This window comes from Petaurus breviceps, unplaced genomic scaffold (genome assembly GCF_028583685.1).
Source record: "Petaurus breviceps papuanus isolate PSGF00001 unplaced genomic scaffold, PetGlider_PUasm1.0 90823, whole genome shotgun sequence".
NCBI classification, from domain to species: domain Eukaryota; kingdom Metazoa; phylum Chordata; class Mammalia; order Diprotodontia; family Petauridae; genus Petaurus; species Petaurus breviceps.
The window spans coordinates 4,075,064-4,093,865 of record NW_027187352.1 but is presented as its reverse complement, the minus strand read 5'-3'; the positions used below and the strand labels follow the sequence as shown (position 1 = coordinate 4,093,865).

Sequence of the window (18,802 nt, the reverse complement as noted above, 5' to 3'; positions counted from 1 at the left end):
TAATTGAGTGTCTACTATGTGTAGCCACTGGGCTAAGTACTGGGCATTGTTGTAGTTCAATCATGTCCAACTCTTCCATTTGGTGTTTTCTTGGCAAAGATACTGGAATGGTTTGCTATTCCCTTCTCCCTTGGATTAAGATAAACAGAAGTTAATGACCTGCTCAATCATAAAGCTTATATCTGAGGCTGGATTTGAACTCAGATCTTCCTGATTCTAGGCCCAGGACTCTATCCACTTAGCCACCCAGCTGCCTCCTGGGGTCTAAATGAGCAAAAGCTGAGTAGGCACCAGGGCAGACACTGCAGTCCAAATTAGGGGGCTTTATGCAAAATTCTTGGCCTGGCCAGAGCAGAACAAAAGGTCGATAACTGCTTTCCTTTTGCATGAGTTGTCAATACTGAATGAGCTCTTTGTGAGAAAAACCATGGCTGCCACCAAGCACTTGAATTTTCAGGTATTAAACCTAATCCAGTAAAAAAAAATTATGTCATTGGACTTGGGAAAAGTTCCAAGATGCTCAAGGTGATTCCAATGTAAGAGTCTTCAAATCTGATGGGCTTGATATGTGCCATCATTTCATAAACTCAGAAAACCAAGTCTCTGGACAGCATGTAACCCAAGCCACTGCAGTGATGTGGAAATACCCTAAAAGGATACTCCTGGTAGGAAATATGGGTTGTTGTTATTGTTGTTTTTAAATTCTCTTTTGGAAAAATTCTCTATGAGAGGTAGACTGTGAAAAAGTTCTGAGAGTGGTTGTAAGTCAAAAGATATTTCACTAAGTAACAAAAACATGAGAGTCTTCCTTCATCAGATACTTGGCCATAGGGCAAAACTCTGTAATCCACCTGAATGCCATGATTGCCTTCAAGGTCAGGTTGTAGTACATGTCTATAACATATTGGTGGATTGGGTTGCCACAAAGGATGCTTTCATCTTATATGGATGAGGCCAACATGTTATTTTCTGGCTCCATTTGGTGGCCTAATAAAAAGTACGTTAGAACTTCTTGTCCCCACCAAGATGTCATTGCGCCACAAGTAACCTGACTGGCCTGTCTGGCTTTCACATCCACAGGGTGTAAAGTCACCAAGATATATATATATATATATATATATATATATATATATATTCCCTGTAAATATATAGTTATATATAAATTATATAACTATATATTTATGCATAATTATATAAAATATATTTATATATCAAATTGTATACATGTATTCCTGTAAAACATATCCCCACATTTATATGAATAACAGCAAGAAAAATGAAGGAAGCAAAAGGGGATAGTATTTTTGATCAACACTTCTTTGGAATTTTTGTAAATCGTTGTATTGATCAGAGCAGCTAAATCTTTCACAGTTAATTATCTTTACAATACTGTTGTTATTGTGTACAACGTTCTCCTAGTTCTTCTCACATCACTTTGTATCAGCTCATATAAGTCATTGCAGGTTTTACTGAAACAATCTCCTTTGTTATTTATTACAGAAAACAATAGCATTCCATCTAAATCATATACCGCAACTTGTTCAGTCATTCCCCAATTGATGAACATCCCCTCAGTTTCTTCTTCTTAGGTATCACAAAAAGAGCTGATATAAATATTTTTCTACATTAGTCATTTTCTTTTTCCTTTGATCTCTTTGGGGTGCAGAACTAGCAGGAGTATTGCTGGGTCAAAGGATATGCACAGTTTTATATACCTTTGGGCACAGTTCCAAATTGTTCTCTAGAATGGCTGGATCAGTTCATAACTTCACCAACAGTGCATGTGTCCTTATTTTTTCCACATCTCCCTCCATCATTTATCATTTTCTTTTTCTGTCATGTTGCCCAACCTGACAGGTGTGAAGTGGTACCTCAGAGTTGTTTTAATGTGCATTTTCCTAATTATTAATGACTTAGAGCATTTTTCATATGACTATTGATAACTTTGATTTCTCCTTCTGAAAACTGCCTGTTGATTTTTGACCGTTTATCAATTAGTCTCATTTTTTATAAATTTGGCATAGTTACCTTTGAATTTGAGAAATAAGACCCTGATCAGAGAAACTTACTATAAATTTCCTCCAATTTCTTGCTTTCCTTCTAATTTTGACTTCATTGGTTTTGTTTGTGAGGCTGCTTTCTAATTTCATGTAATCTAAATTGTCCATTTTACCTCTCATGATCCTATCTCTTGTTTGGTCATGAACTCTTCCCTTATCCTTATATCTGACAGGTATTTTTTTATAGGTTCCCCTAGTTTTCTTAGGATATCACCCTTTATAACTAATTGATGTACCCATTTTGAGCTTATCTTGGGATGTGGTGTGGGATGTTGATTTATCCCTAATTTCTTCCAAATTGCTTTCCAGTTTTCCCAGCAGTTTTTATTCAATAGTTATCTCTTGTCCCAAAAGCTTGAGTCTGGATTTATTGAACACTAGTGGTCATTTACTTCTATATTTTGTGTACCTAATCTATTCCACTGATCAACAACTCTATTTCTCATCCAGTACCAGACTGTTTTGCTGATTTGCTATGTACTATAATTTGAGATCTGGTACTGCTAGGCTGCCTTCCTCCCCTCTCTCCCCTTTTTTATTGATTTTCTTTATATTCTTGACTTTTTGTTCCTCCAGATGAATTTTATTACTTTTTTCTAGCTCAAAAAACATTCTTTGTTAGTTTAATGAGGTAACATTTTTAATTAAACATCAAATATGTTCTAAGGAAAAAGTATATCTGCTTTCTAAGCCACACAGGTTTACATTCAAACAGTGCAATAGAGTTTTCACATGCCCCTGTATTCCTGGAATAAATTTAACCAAGTCATAAGGTATGATCTTTGTGATATAGTGCTGTAATCTACTTGCTAATTTTTTTTTTAGTTTTTACATTAATATTCATTAGGGAAATAGGTCTTTAGTTTTCTTTCTGATTTTGCTCTCATTGATTTAGGTATCAAAACCAAATTTTGTTGTAGGAAGAATTTGGTAGAACTCTTCAACTATATTTTTCAAATAGTTTATATAGTATTGGAATTAATTGTTCTTTAAATGTTTGGTAGAATTTTCTTGTAAATCCATCTGGTCCTGGCCTTGTGTCCCATCCCACCCCCCTTAAGGAGCTCATCTGTGGCTTGTTCAATTTCTTTTTTCAAGATAGGATTATTTAAGTATTCTATTTCCTCTTCTGTTAATCTAAACAATTTATATTTTTGTAAATATTCATCCACTTTATTTAGATTGTAAGTTTTATGAACATATAGTTTGGCAAATAGCTCTCAATAATTGCTTTAATCTTATTTTCATTGGCTGTTTATTCACTCTATTCATTTTCATATTGGTAATTTGGTTTTATTTAATTAATTTTTTAAATTAACTAATAGTGTTTAAATCAGTTAATAGTGTATCTATTTTATTGTATTTTTTTTTTCATAAAACCAACTCCTGGTTTTATTTATTAGTTCAATTTTATTTTAGTTTTATTTCTCTCTCCTTTGAGTTTCAGGATTTCTAAATTGGCCTTAAAGGTGGATTTTTAATTTGTTCCTTTTCTAGTTTTTTTTAGTTGCATACCCAACTCATTGATCTATTCTTTCTCTCTTTTACTGATATAAGCATTTAGAGAAATAAATTTTCCCTAAGTGTTTCTTTGGCTGCATCCCACAAATTTTTGTATGTTGTCTCATTGTTGTCATTATCTTTAATGAAACTGTTCATTGTTTCTATGATTTGTTCCTTGACCCACTCATTCTTTAGGATTAGATTATTTCGTTTCCATCTAGTTTTAATTATTGCTTCAAAGGCCCTCTATTAAATATAATTTATTGCCTTATGGTCCTGTGATAGTAATGGCAATTAAAGATTCCCCTGTATTGGCTTGGTTTTCAAATTGATTGTGTTAAAACCCAGAGTTTGTTAATCCCACCTGTGGGATGGGCTTGTTGATGTGAAAAGAAAGTCCTGAACTGGGAGGAGCTGGTGAGGTAGATTTGGAGAGACACTAGAGAGAGGCGGAAGATCTTTTTGGAAGCAGCACCTCGTGGAGAGAGAGACTAAGAGAATTGCTGGTGGCCGCTTTGAATTGCCCTGGACTTTTGAGACCTGCCCCCTGAGCTGCCAAGGACTGAGGAGACATGGCTGTTTTGCTGGTACTTTGTCTGTCTGTTTTGATGTTGTTTTGCCAGATTTGTCCACTGGTGAAAGACAGTCCTTTTGTTGAAGAAGTCCTGGAACCTGGCTGTTCGCTAAGAAGCCCTGAGACTGTCCTGCAGACAGAGAGTGAATACTGTCCACTGGTGAGGGACAGTACTGTTGTTGCAGGGGTCTGGAGACTGTCCTGCAAACAGAATGAATACTGTCCACTGGTGAAGGACAGTGCTGTTGTTGCAGGGGTCTGGGAGCCTTTCTGTTGGTTCAGAAGCCCTGAAGAAGGATTTTCTTGTTGTATGTTTACAGAAATCCTGGGAGAGGGCTTTGCTAATGTGTTCAGGGGTTCTAGGACTGTTCTACAGACAGAGGATAAATTCATGAAGGGACTGGCAATGTATCTTATGGCCTTGCTAAGCCTTGTCTCCCCAGGAACTAAGATTGCTGAGAACTTGCCTCGTGTCAAGATGAAGAAAAGACCTCCATTTGGGTATTAAGTGCTGTGTTTAAACTTGATGTAACTCTGGGGTAGATTCAATTGTGATCCTGGGGGTGGGGAACTTTTGACCTTATTGTGCTCTGTGATTGACAAATGAAGGTACTTTACCTATGTTTGGAAACTAATCTCCATTTGAGAAGAGGGGTTTTGTGGTGGACTTAATTAAGGTATAGCCTAGGGGTGGAGTAGTATTTAGAACAGGGACTTTGTAATTGATTGAATGATTGGAAGATCCTGGGGTGGGGTAGTACTTGGAGATTATTTAATCACACTTAGTAAATGCTGTATTTTGAATGATGTCATGTTTTGATCTTCTCTGTTCTTGGTTTGTCACTGAATAAAATAGAGAGCACCTATGCTGGTATTTTGAACCTGGGAAGTTGCCTTTCCTTGGCATTACATTACAGGTCCCTAAAAGGCATATTTAATATTTCTGCTTTTCTGCATTAGTGTGTAAGGTTTTATGCCCCCAATGCACTGTCAGTTTTTATGAAGGTACCATGTTGTTGTTTCTCCATTTTCAAAGAGGCCCAATGATATCAGGGTTAATGTCTTGACTTGTGTGTGAATTGGATTTAAGTGAGACAGAGCTGTGAAAAGTCATCAATCTTACTCTCTCTTCCTGAGTCACTAAAGTCCAGTGGCAAGACAAAAGTCAAGACAATCCATGCTGGCCTAGCATGCAGTGGATGACTTCCCTGTCTTTGATGCCTGAACAAGCTCTAAATGCTTCACAGCATCCACTTTGGCTACCTTCATGGCCATTGGAATAAACTTTTCTTATATACCCATTCCACTAGGGAAAGACTTCACATGTTTGGGATAGACATCTCCTTACCTCACCAACAGGTTTGAGGCCTCACTCTGGGTTAGCCTATCTTCTGAGACAATTTAGCGGCATGTGACTGTTCTGCATGCTACAATTCCTTGGAGTCACAGGTGAGAGTTAAATGAAGACGGGACACCAAAAGTGGATGAGTAACCCTGTACAGTTAAGAAAAAGCCATACTCCTTTCTATTCCCACTCAATTTTGTCCATAGGTCTATCATGTCTAACTTTTCTAAAATTCTATTCAACTCCTTAATTTCTTTCTTATTTATTTTATGGTTAGATTTAGCTAGGTCTGTGGAGTAAATTAAGGTCCTCACTAGTATAGTTTTATTATTTCCTCCTATAACTCATTTAACTTTTCCTTCAAGAATTTGGATGCTATTCCTTTGGTACATTTATGTTTAGCATTGATATTAATTCATTGGCTGTGGTACCTTTAAGCAAAATGTAGTTTCCTATTTCTCTTTTCATTAGGTCAGTTTTTGCTTTTGCTTTGTCTAAGATCATGATTGCTACACCTGCATTTTCTACCTTATCAAAGCATAATAGATTCTGCTCCAGCTCCTTATTTTAACTCTGTATATGTCTTTCTGTTTCAAGTGTGTTTCTTGTAAATAACTTGGTATTGAATTCTTGTTTCTAATCCATTCTGGTATCTGCTCCTGCTTTATGGGTGAGTTCATCCACTTCACATTCAGAGTTAGTTATGGTTGCTAACTGTGTATTTCTCTCCATCCTCTTGTATTCATCCTTCTTTTTCTTTTTTACTTTGATATCTCCTCAAAAATCTGTTTAGTTTTTTATCAGTTTCCCCTAATCTACCCTCCCTCTTACCACTCTTCTCTTTCTTTTATCCCTTCTCCCTCCTACTTTTTTATTGGGTGAGATGATTTTCTACACCCAACTGTGTGTATGAATATATATATATGTATGTATGTGTCTGTGTATGTGAGTTATTTTCCCAATTCTTCCCCTCCATTCTCCTTTCTCCAAGTACATCCCTCTTTGTCATGCTTTCATATGTTTTTGAGATTATCCCAATATAATTGACTCACACTCATGCCCTCTTTCTATGTAGTCTCCTTCTAACTGCTCTAATAATGACAAAGTTCTTAGGAGTTTCATGTAGGAATGTAAACAGTTTCTATATAGAAATATAAACAATTTAACTTTGTTAAACTCCTTATAATTTTTCTTTCATGCTTACTTTCTTACGCTTCTCTTGACTCTTGTGTTTGAAGGTAAAATTTTCTATTCAGTTCTGGTCTTTTCATCAGGAATGCTTGAAAGTCCTCTGTTTCATGAAATTTTCATTTTTTTCTCCTGAAGGATTATGCTCATTTTTGCTGAGTAGGCTATTCTTGGTTGTAATCCTAGCACCTTTGCCTTCCAGAATATAATATTCCAAGTCCTCCATTTCTTTATTGTGGTAGTTGCTAAATCTAGTATGATCCTGATTGTGGCTATATAATATTTGAATTATTTCTTTCTGTTTTCATTATTTTTCTCCTTGACCTGAGAGTTCTGGAATTTGGCTATAATATTCCTAGAATTTTTCATTTTGGGATCTCTTTTATGAGACGATTGGTAGATTATTTCTATTTCTGTTTTATTCTGTCATGTTATATGATACCTGGGGAGTTTTACTTTATTATTTCTTGAAATATTAAAGAAAAATTTAAAAATATTTCTTTTTTATCATGATTTTTAGGTTGTATAATAATTCTTTTTTTTTTCCTTTTGGAGGGCAATTGGTTTAAGTAACTTGCCCAAAGTTACATGGCTAGTTTTTGTGTGTGTGTGTGTGTGTGTGTGGGTGGGTGTTAAGTGTCTGAGGCGGGAACCAAACTCGGCTCCTCCTGACTCTGGGGCCGGTGTTTTACTCACTGCGCCACCTAGCCACCCCTTGTATAATAATTCTTAAATCATCTCTCCTCAGTTTATCTTCCAGTTCAGTTGTTTTCCCAGAAATAGTTCACATTTTCTTCTATTTTTCCAGTCTTTTGTTTCTTGATGTCTCATGGAGTCATTAGTTTCTAATTGACCAATTCTAATTCTTAGGTAGTTATTTTCTTCAATGAGGTTTTTATTTTATCAAGATGTTAATCTCTTTTCACAATTTTCTAGCATTGTTCTCATATCTTTTCCCAATTTTTCTTCTACTACTCTTATTTGATTTTCAAAATCTTTTAAAATTTTCCTCTAGCTATTCTATGAATTTTTGTTGGATTTTTGTCCATTCTGCATTTTTCTTTGAGGCTTTGCTTGTGGGTGTTTTCAAGTTGTTGTCTTCTTTTGTGTCTTGAGCTTCCCCGTCACTTTTGAAGATTTTTACAGTCAGGTTCTTTTTTGTTGTTTGCTCATATTTCAAGCCTATGTCTTAACTTTGGACTTATGTTTTAGTTGATAATTAAACTATGAAATGGGATTGGCATGCCCAGTTCTTTACATACTCACCAGGAAAGACCATGATGGCAGTAGGAAGTGAGGCTGCAGTCACACTTTAATAAGGCACAGAGGGGAAAGGGGCAAACAGCAAGGAAAGTACAGAGTATTGATAAGTGGCAAAAGAGGTACAAAAGCAGACCCAAGAGTATTGGATGGTGAAGGAAGATAGGCAGCTCTGGGGTTGGGGAGAGGAGAGGCAGAGAGATTATCATTCACATACTATGGGTTAGAGTTGATATACTTAGCAGCATGGACCTGATGGAGATGGAAGAGGGCTCCAAGGAGTTTTATAGGGTTTTAGGGGTGGGGAGGTGGAAGAACAGACTAATTCTTGTTCATACCACTTTGGGTACATTCATTAACATATCCAAATTATCTCAGAATTGTCAGTAAAAATTTAAAGTTAACATATTTATGTCATCTCAAAGTTATCAGCACCATTTGGTGTTCTGAGAATATCAAGAACTTATCTGAGATTTACATATTATAAGACAAAAAAAGTCTTGACAGTAAAGCCTCCTTGACTTCCTCTGATTCAGCACATATTACCAGGATATGATTTTTGGTTACTATATAATACAATTTGTAAATTATATTCCTTTGACCTTTGGGAGAGTTTGTACATGACTTCCAGATTCCCCATTTCCTGCTATTGCTACTTTATACTGGTTACTTATAAACTTATTTTCTATACTGACTAGAGGTGCTGAAGGGTAATCAAGGGACCAGAATACAATGCAATTTTAACACAATGTTAGAGTTAGACTTTGATTGGGGGGGGGGGAGGTTGGCTAGCTGACTTTCTGGGGTTGGTAGTAGTGGTAATAGTAGTAGTAGCAGTGGGGGGGGGGGGTCTGGGGTTTTCAATGCTTACAAGGTGATGTGATCTGGTGAATATTCTGGTCCCCACCCTCCTGGTCTGCAGTCTGGTCCTTACCCATGTAGGGCCTCTGCTCCCTTGTGACAGCAGACCACAAAGAACTCCTCTCCACCCTGGAAGTGCAGCCCAGAACTGAGTAATAGATAGAGTTGCTTCCAAATGGCACCTGAGCCTGTGCCCAGCGCTAGCAAAGGGGTCTCCTGTAATCTCTTTCTGATGCTTACTGTCCTTGAATGCTGAGCACCCCAGTGTCACCACCACTGCCTCTGCTTCCTCCAAAACTCATGATGCTCCTAGCCTTCTCCTCAACCTTCCTCATATCCACAGATTTCTCTGTCCTCCTAAGTGGTCCTAGACTGGGAAAAGGTTTCACTGTGACCTTTTTTTAATCCCACTAAAAATCTGATTTGACACCCTTTTTAAAAGTTGTTTAGAGAATAAGGATGAAAGAGCTCAGCAGAAATGCTCACTATATTCCACCATCTTGACTCTGCCTAAAATTTATTTTCAATCTCTGTCTACTGGCTGTTTTCCTATTACCTACAGACATGCTCATCTCCCTCCCATTCTTAAAAAAAAACCTCACTTGATCTTTTCATCCCTGATGAAAATCATCCCATATCTCTTCTGTCCACTGTGGCTGAGGTCTCTCCATTTCCTCTCCATTCATTCTCTTCTTAATCTTATAGTATGGCTTCCAACCTCATCATTTTACCAAAATTGTTCTCTCTGAAGTTATAATAATTTCCTAATTGTCAAATCCAATGGCCCTTTCTCATCCTCATGCTCCTTGACCTTTCTGCAATCTTGGACACTATCACCTTCTCCTCTTTGATACTCTCCTCTCTCTAGTTTTTCAGGACACAACTCCAGGCTGGTTTTCCTCCTACCTGACTGCTCCTTTTCTTCCTACCCATCTGATCACTCCTATTATCAGTCTCCTTGGCTGGATCCTCTTCCAGATCACTCTCTCTAACCTTAAAGAAAGGTTCTATCATGGGCCCTCTTCTCTTCTTCTATATTTACTTCACTTGGTGATCTCATCAGCTGCTATGGATTTAATTACTGTCACTATCATGTTAATTCTCAAATCTACCTATCTGCTCTGACCTTTCTGCTGACCTCCAATCTCACACCTCCAACTTCCTTTCAGACATCTTGAACTAGATGTCTGGGAGACATCTTAAACTCAACCTGTCCCAAACTGACTCCATATCTTTCTTCCTAAACCTTCCCCACCTCCCATCTTCCTTATTACTGTGGAGCACAATGTCATCCTCCCAGTGTCCCGGGCTCACAGCTTAGGTGTCATCCTCAACCCCTTACTGTCTCACCCCCTACATCCAATCTGCTGCCAAGGCCTGCCAATGTCACTTCCGCAACATCCTGTCTTTCCTCTGGTACTGCCATTGTCACCACTACAAAGGAAGGCCCTTATCACCTCACCATTAGACTATTTCAATAATCTGCTAATGGTCTTTTCTGACTCAAGTCTCTCCCCATTCCAATCCATCCTTCATTTAGTCACCAAAGTGATTTTTCTAAAATTTAGGTCTGACCATTCACACACACACTGATGCTGTTGCTATTACTACTACTACTATTACCACTACCACTACTACCACTACCACCACCACCACCATCACTACTACTACTACTACTACTACTACTACTACTACTACTACTCAGTAAACTCCAGTGGCTCCCTATTGCCTCCATGACCAAATATAAAAATTCTCTGCTTGGTGTTCAAAGCCCTTCATAACCTAGCCCCCTCCCAACTTTCTAGTCTTCTTATACCTTACACTTTAGCATGTACTCTTTGATCCAGTGACATTGGCCTCCCAGCACTTCCATGAACAAGACACTCCATCTCTCAGCTCTTCTCTGGCTGTTCCTTGAGCCTCATGCCTCAGATGCTCCCCCTCCTCATCTCTGTATACTGGCTCCTCTGACTTTCCTTAAGTCCCAATTAAATTCTCATCTTCTATTGGAAGCCTTTCCCAATTAATTCTAGCACTTACTCTGTTTTACTTATTTCCTATTTATCTTGTATTTAGTCTGTACATACTTGTTTGCATCTTGTCTCTCTCATTAGATTGTGAACTCCTTAAAAGCAAGGACTGTCTTTTCCCTCTTTTTGAATCTCCAGCACTTAGTCTGGTGACTGGCATATAATGATCACTTAATAAATGTTTATTGATTGACTGATTAATGTAAATCACTTCCCTCTCTCTCAGTTTGAGTTTATCCACCTATAAAATAGGAATAACACCTACATTATCTACCCCAAAGGGCTACTAAGAAGAACAAATGAAATAATAATGATACCATTTATGTAGTGCTTTAAGATCTACAAATAACTTTCCCTGTAGTAAGCTGGTGGGAGTTATATGACTAAATAGAGCCTGGGTCAACATTATACAAAGCTAAGTTCAGTACCTTTGCGAGTGCTAGCAGAACTCTTAGCAAGGAACTAGTAGGAAATTTCAGCCAAATTGCCTCACTGTCTTTAGCAGCTAGAATTCCAATGTCTTAAGCTAAAATGGCAGTAGAAAGCCCTCCTGCCAGTCAAAGGATAGAAACAGGTCTCTACTAGCACCACCAGCAGCCCAGCTGGAAAGAGGAACAAGGAGGATCTGGTGACTCTGAGGCAGATCAATCTCTTCTGTCCCTAAGAAAGGCTCTGGGCTATGATCATCTGTTACTCCTCAAATATCTCTAGTCGAGGGCTACAATTTTCCTGATTTCTCTCAAGGGAATGAGCAGCCCTTGGCTTACTCACCAGTTTGTCCCCTTCTCACTAATGTTGGTTACACAAGGAACCACCATAAATAGCAAATAACAAGTTAAGCCCATTTATCCAAGTAAAATATGAAACAGAAACAAGATTAAATGAGCCCTTTAGCCAGGGGTAAGAAAATATTCTCTCTCTCAGAGAGAGAACGATCTCACCCAGGAAAGCTCCACTCTCAGCAATCTCTAGGGCTGCAAGCCCTGGAGTTCAATGGACATAATGAGGCCATTTTCCATAAATGTCTGTGACTCTAAAGGCTTCAGCCCACCACTCAAAAGTTTACATCTCATCGCTCACTCTCTACTGAAGCTTCTCTCTCAAACTTTCTCTCCAACCAACTGAAGTCCTTACAGTATCTCGTTCAGCATTTTTAGAATGAATTAGGAGTCACACTTGCCTGAGTTCACGGTAAAGAACAGTCCCTTTCCCAATCTCATCTGGGTAAGAGTGCTACACATAAATTCACTTTTGTTTGTTTTTGCATTAATATTATGAGCATCTACACCCAGAGAAACATTACTTTAACTGAAAAACTGTTATGTTCACTGACTTAGGACCTATTATCTAACAGTTTTATTTTGTATCTTTCAATAAAATAAAATATCAAAAAAAAGAAAGAAATCCACCTGCTTGACTGACTACATTGATAAAATCAACTGAATAATTAATTACTGATATTATTTTCAAGTCTGCCTTATCCCCCAGGGCACATACATGAATTTTTCTAAAATAATGGAGTATAAATAGTATCACTCTTGGGAGCAAAAAAATGTGCTGTTACTAAATACAAATCTTAAGTTTAAATTCAGCGGAATCCTTTCTTAACCTCTTCGAACCTTACATCTCCAACTGCCTTTCGACACCTCCAATTAGATATATAGCAGACATCTTAAACTCAGTATGTCCAAAACAGAGCTCACTATCTTTCCCCTTAAATCTTCCCAACCTCCAACCTTCCCTATTACTGTAGAGGGCAACACCATCCTCCTAGTCCCTCAGGACCACAACCTAGGTGTCCCTTTGACTCTCTCATACCCCCTCCCCTCCATATTCAATATGTTGCCAAGGCTACTGATTTCACCTTTGCAGCATGGCTCGTATATGCCCCATTCTTTCCTCTGACATGACCACCACTCTAGAAAAAGCCCCCCACACCTCATGCCCAGATTGTTCCAACAGCCTGCTGGTGGGTCTGCCTTCCTCAAGTCTCCCCCAACTCCAATCCATCCTTCATTCAGCCAGTAATTTTCCTAAAACACAGGTCCCATCATGCCACCCCCATTCACCCCCAGTGGCTCCCTATTATCTCTAAGAGCAAATACAAAATGCTGTTTGGCGTTCAAAGCCACTCATAGCCTACCCCACTCCTCTCTTTTCCTAACTTATTCCATGACATGTACTTTGATCCAGTGATAATGGAGCACTATTCCGCAAATGAAACATGACATCTCATGACTCAAGACATCTTCTCCAGCTGCTCTCCATGTCTGGGACACTCTCCCTCTTCATCTTCACCTTCTGGCTTCCTTTTCCCAACCCCCCTTAATCCCAGTGCCTTCTCCCTATTAATTATTTCCTATTTCTCCTGTATATAGCTTGTTTGACCATTGTTTGCTTATGGTCTGTCCTATTAGGCTGTGAGCTCCTTGAGAGCAGGTAGTGTCCCTTACCTCCTTTTGTGCCCCTAGCACTTAGTATAGTACCTGGTGCATAGTATGCATAATAAATGCTTATTGTTTTCTTCAAACAATTGATATGACTACAAAAATGAAACAAACATGCATACAATATCATTTATTTCATTTTCATTGCATCTTTTTTAGTTTCCATTTTGTGTAGATTTATATTATACATAATATATTAATATAAAGTACCACATATATTTTATAATTTCATATAATTTATATTATATTTGTTGTCGTTATTCAGTCATTTTAGTTGGGTCTGACTCTTTGTTGCCCCATTTGGGGTTTTCTTGGCAAAGATACTGGAGTGGTTGGTCATTTCCTTTTCCAGTACATTTTACAGATGAGGAAACTGAGGCAAACAGGGTTAAGCGACTTGCCCAGGGTCATATAGCTAGTGTCTGGGGCAAGATTTCATTTATCTTCCTGAGTTCAGGCCCCAAACTCTATCCACTGTGCCTCATAGATGCGCCATACATTATGTAAGATGTGTAATTTTATAACTTTATGTGTGTATGTGGTATACTCAAAGATTTTTTACTTATAAGGATTCTTGATCAATAAAGTTTCAAGGGCACTGGTCTAGATGATGTTTGCTTCATATAGCACTGTATCTCTTTATGGAAAGCCCTGGGCTTCCTTACCTTTTCATAGTTTGCACTGAAAAGGAATAGTGTCTCCCATCTCATTACCAGGGTAAAACTTCTTCCCAAAGTCGTTCTAAGCCACTATCATTAACCAGAGAGTCACCATAAACTTTTTATTTAATACCAGACAACTGAAAAGCTTATAGTCAAGATAAAAGAGTGAGCAGCCTTTATTCTTCCCTTCCCCACAAGTGAGGAGATGAAACAGATGATTGAGACAGATAATAGAGGGCCCCTCTCCAGACAGGGACAGAGGAGGAGAAAAGGATGGTGTCAGGGACTGGGTGTGGGGCTCATCAGCCTACGCCATAACAGGCTGCTTCCACTGGCATCCCTCACAGATCCCACTGTCACCAGCAGCAGAGTCCAGTTAGCCCAGGCAGGCAGATGGGTGCCCTCTGTCAAGGCATACCCTTCTAACACTTCACCCAACTTCACACTTCCAAGCGGCTCAGCAAGAAGGATGTTTTTCCTCCTTTCTCTCCTTGGCAATCTCTCCCATAATGACGACAACAATACTAACAGCACTTATATTATATTTAGTTTTAAGGTTTGCAAAGTCCTTCACAGATATCTCATTTGATCCTTGTAATAATCCTGGAAGATGCTCATGTTATGCCCCTTTTACAGTTGAGGAAACTGAGACAGAAAGGGATTAAGTAATCTGCCCAAAGTCACAGGGATAGTGAGTGTCTAAGGTTGGATTTGAATTCAGGTCTTCTTGACTCCAGGGCCAATATTTGCTGCCTCTTCCTCCACCTGACCTAAACTCAAAAATTCTGGGAAAGAGTTTGACATCAATCTTATCTCCATGGTGTAATGGGAATGCAAATTTGGAAGATCTTCCCTGCCCCTAGGCTAAAGTGCACCTGAAGCCTGGGATGGGAGGCTTGTTTTTCAGTAGATACTTCTTGATTGGCCAGTGAGTCAATAAGGTTGTTACATTCTCTGAGCCAGGAGAAGGGTATATAAACCCTGATTTGAGGCTTTGTTTTGGGGGGCTCACTTTGAGGAGTGTTCTGTGATTTGATCTGTATTCTGGGAAGCCGTTGTCCAGGGCCCCCCTCCCCCCCCCTTTGAAAAACCCAGATGCTGATTTGGTATGGATGTAATGGTTGGACAGTTTGGAAATCTGTCTACTTGATCTGTTTCTGTCTTGATAATTCTGCCTGTATACTTTGAAGTTCGGGGTGCTGACCTTTTTCCCCTGAACAAGGTAAACGATATATGTCTGACTGATTAAAGTAAGCTTGTTAACCCATTTTGAGTTGCTTTCCTTTAACAAAGCAGATCCAAGAACCTGTGGTGGTGGCAAACCCTGAGGACACTTGGGGTGCTTGCTGCTACACATGGTAATGCTCATAAGGCAGAGACTATCTATGCAACACATGTGGAAAGATACTTAAAATTTCCTTTTAAATTTCTTCAAAAATATTAAGAAATGTTATTAAGAGGGGTGGCCAGGTGGCTCAGCGAGTAAGAGCACCGGCTCCAGTGTCAGGATGACCTGGATCAAATCCCGGACTCAGATACTCAGCACCACACCAAGAAATAACTGGCCGTGTAACCTTGAGCAAGTTACTTAACCCCGATTGCTTTATTTAAAAAATTGTTATTAAGAATAAGAAACAATAATTTGTTCTTATTAAAAAATGTCTCCAGTATAACTCCATTTCTAGATTTTTTCCCTTTAGAAAAATGAGAACAAAAGCTTAGGCCTTTCTTAGGAAAATGGATTCAGAGTGATAACCACATTTAACTCTTTTCTTTTAAGCTAGATGGCTCAGTGGATAGAGTCCCAGACCAGGAGTCAGGAAGACCAGAGATGAAATTTGGTCTCAGATGCTTATTAGTTGTTTAACATTACACAAGTCACTTAACCGTTGCTTGCCTCAGTTTCCCCTTCTGCAAAATAGGGCTAACAACAGCACCTGCCTCCCACGATTGCTGTGAGGCTCAAATGAGATATTTGTAAAGCACTTAGCACAATGCCTGGCACATAGTACTACATAAATCACATTCTATAAATTCTGACTATTATTATTATGGAGCTAAGACCTTGCCTTGCCCACCTCTGAAATGACCTGAAGCTAGGACACAAAGAGGGAAGTGCCCTCTTCCCCTGAAACAGAGATGACCTCCCCACTGTCTATTCAATTTAGATGCCTCCTAGAGACCTCTGGGAGGAGTCCCGGAGTGGTCCAGAAGGAATTCGATAATGACTAGATCTATCAACAATTCTGAATGTTAACCCAGAACTGTACTGTTACATATTCCTTGGGATTCCTGTAAATATTACTAACATTTTCTTGTGGCAGAAAGTCATGTCAGAGAGCATGTGGGACCATATTTGTCTGGACATCTCTCTCAGATAGAAATATCTGGCTATCAGACTAACGATAAATTAAACAAAATTGTTTCTGGCAAACTTGAGCCTACAATATTAGTGTTAATATTTTTTTCTTGGACGACTTTTATGTGAAGAAGTCAATGTCCTTCTCTGGGCCTCAGTTTCCCCATATGTAAAATGAAGGACTTCAACTAGATCACCTCTAAAGTCTGTTTTACATCTAACACTCTCTGGGTTCTGGTGCAGTTCTGGTGCAGTGACACGGGAACACTGGATTTGGAGATAAGATATCTGAATCTAAGTCCCAAGGATCTAGTTTGTACTTTGGTTTTGCTATTTACTAACCATGTGACCCTGGACAAGCCACTTAACCTCTTGAGGTCCCAATCCTCTATTCCATGAAGTGAGGGTATTAGAACAGATTGGAGGTTCTTAACCTGGGCCAACGCAATGGACATTTCAGGGGATCCATAAACTTTATACCTTTTTTTTTTTTGCTGACCTCTGGTACCCTTTCTGATCCTTTATTTTATGAACTGCAAAATGTTCTTCTGAGAAGGGATCCATACTTTCATCAGGTGGCCAAAAGGGTCCATGACCCACAAAAAGTTAAGAACCTCTGTTCTAGAGAGTGTGTCCCATAGGTCTAAATTCTTCTACAATCCAGTAATATATTTAAAGGGGTAGGAGAGATAGAAGGGAATAAGCATCAATTAAATACCTACTATGTGTCAGGAACTGTACTTAGCACTTTAGAAAGATCTCATTTGACCCTCACACCACCCCTGGGAAGCAGTTGCTATTATTATGCCCATTTTGCAGATGAGGACTGAGGCAGATAGAAGTTAAGTGGCTTATTCAAGGTCATCCAGCTTATGTGTGAGGCTGGATATGAATTCTGATCTTCCTGACTCCCGGTCCAGTGCTCAATCCACTGTGTCACCTACCTAAAAGTCCTTTTAAGTTCTAAAAATATGAAGTGTCAAATATAAACTGAAAATCAGATATCCTTAGGGGCTGAGGAGAGTAATAGCTAGCTAATAGTAACAGCTAGCATTAACATAGCCCCTGAAGGTTTGTAAAGCGCTTTTTAAAAGTATATCATCTCATTCTATATTCACAACAACCCTGAGAGTTAGGTGCTATAATTATTCTACTTTTATAGATGACGAAACTGAGTCAGAGATAAAATGACTTACCCAGGATCACACAGTTACTAAGTATCTGAGGCAGGATTTTAGTATAGGTCTTGCTGATTCAAAATCCAATACTCTAAGTACTTCACCAACCAGCTGCATATAACCTCAGACATTTTTGTAAATGTTTTTTAGCTTCAGGGAAGTTTTTTGCTCTTTTCAAACTGTATTATCAGAGATGGCTCTCTGGGAGGAATACAATGTGAGGGAGAAATACAATGAAAAACATACATTACGTAAAAACAAGGAAGGGCAGCTAGCAGGAGGTGCCATAGTGTAGAGAGTTCTGGGCCTGGAGTCTGGAAGATCTGAGTTCAAATACAGCCTCAGACACTTACTAGCTGACCAAGTTACTTAACCCTATTTGCCTCAGTGCTCTCTTCTGCAAAATGACCTGGAGAAGGAAACAACAAACCACTCCAGTATCTTTGCCAAGAAAACCCCAAATGGGGTCATGAAGAGTCAGATACAACTGAAATGATTGGACAACAACATAGGGAATTCAGAAACAGGTTAGATTAGATGCCATCTGAGGTCCCTTCCTTTCAGCCCCATGATTCTATGAAATGCAGGTGATGACGTTTAGGGTGGAGATGGGAAAAGCTGCTATCTTGTTTCGCTGAGAAGTCTTGGCAAGTCAGTCTTGTGTTGAAATTCAGAAAGCCTCCCAGCCTCCAGCTTTCCCTGGCCTTGTCACACTGCCTGAAGTCAATACACCAGTTGTTGATTTTCTCTTCAGAGACCTTGGCTCTCTCAGAGGGATATGGTGGAGGCAGCACAGGCTCTCACTTCTGATTCTGTTCCCAGCTGGTGACCAAAGAGTCTATGTTTGGAATGACTCTAAATTCTTACTGTAATGAATGTCTGAGACGCTAATATGTAAAGTGACCATATGTCCCAGAATGTCAACACTGAAAACAGACTTAGAAAACAATGTCAAGCTGGGAGAGGCCTTAGAATGTTGAATGTCATAGATGGAAGGAAAGCATTAGCTTGGAGGGGGCCTTAGAACATAAAATGCCATGGTTGAAAAGGACTTTGGGGGATCAGAGAAGACAACTGAGCCTTGCAAAGAAGGAATTTGTTTACAAGAACTGAAAGAAACAGTCATGTGACTCCACATTCAGGGTTTTTTCTTAGCCCATCATGATTTCAGATACCCCAAACCATTTAAAAACCAGAAGAAAAACTTCTTTTTCATTTAATAACCCCCCCCAAGAGAAATCAAAAGGAGTGACATAAACCTAATGAGAGAGCTGAGACTTTGAGTTTTCAACCAATTAATCTAATAATTAATCTCAAAGCAAGGAAATATCAAAC

The 18,802-nt window shown here is 38.9% G+C and overlaps 1 pseudogene; it reads right to left on the bottom strand.

Annotated features, from left to right (window-relative positions):
• Positions 1–238: 238 nt before the first annotated feature.
• Positions 239–1,102, bottom strand: LOC138148211 (UDP-GalNAc:beta-1,3-N-acetylgalactosaminyltransferase 1-like; annotated as a pseudogene).
• Positions 1,103–18,802: the final 17,700 nt, after the last annotated feature.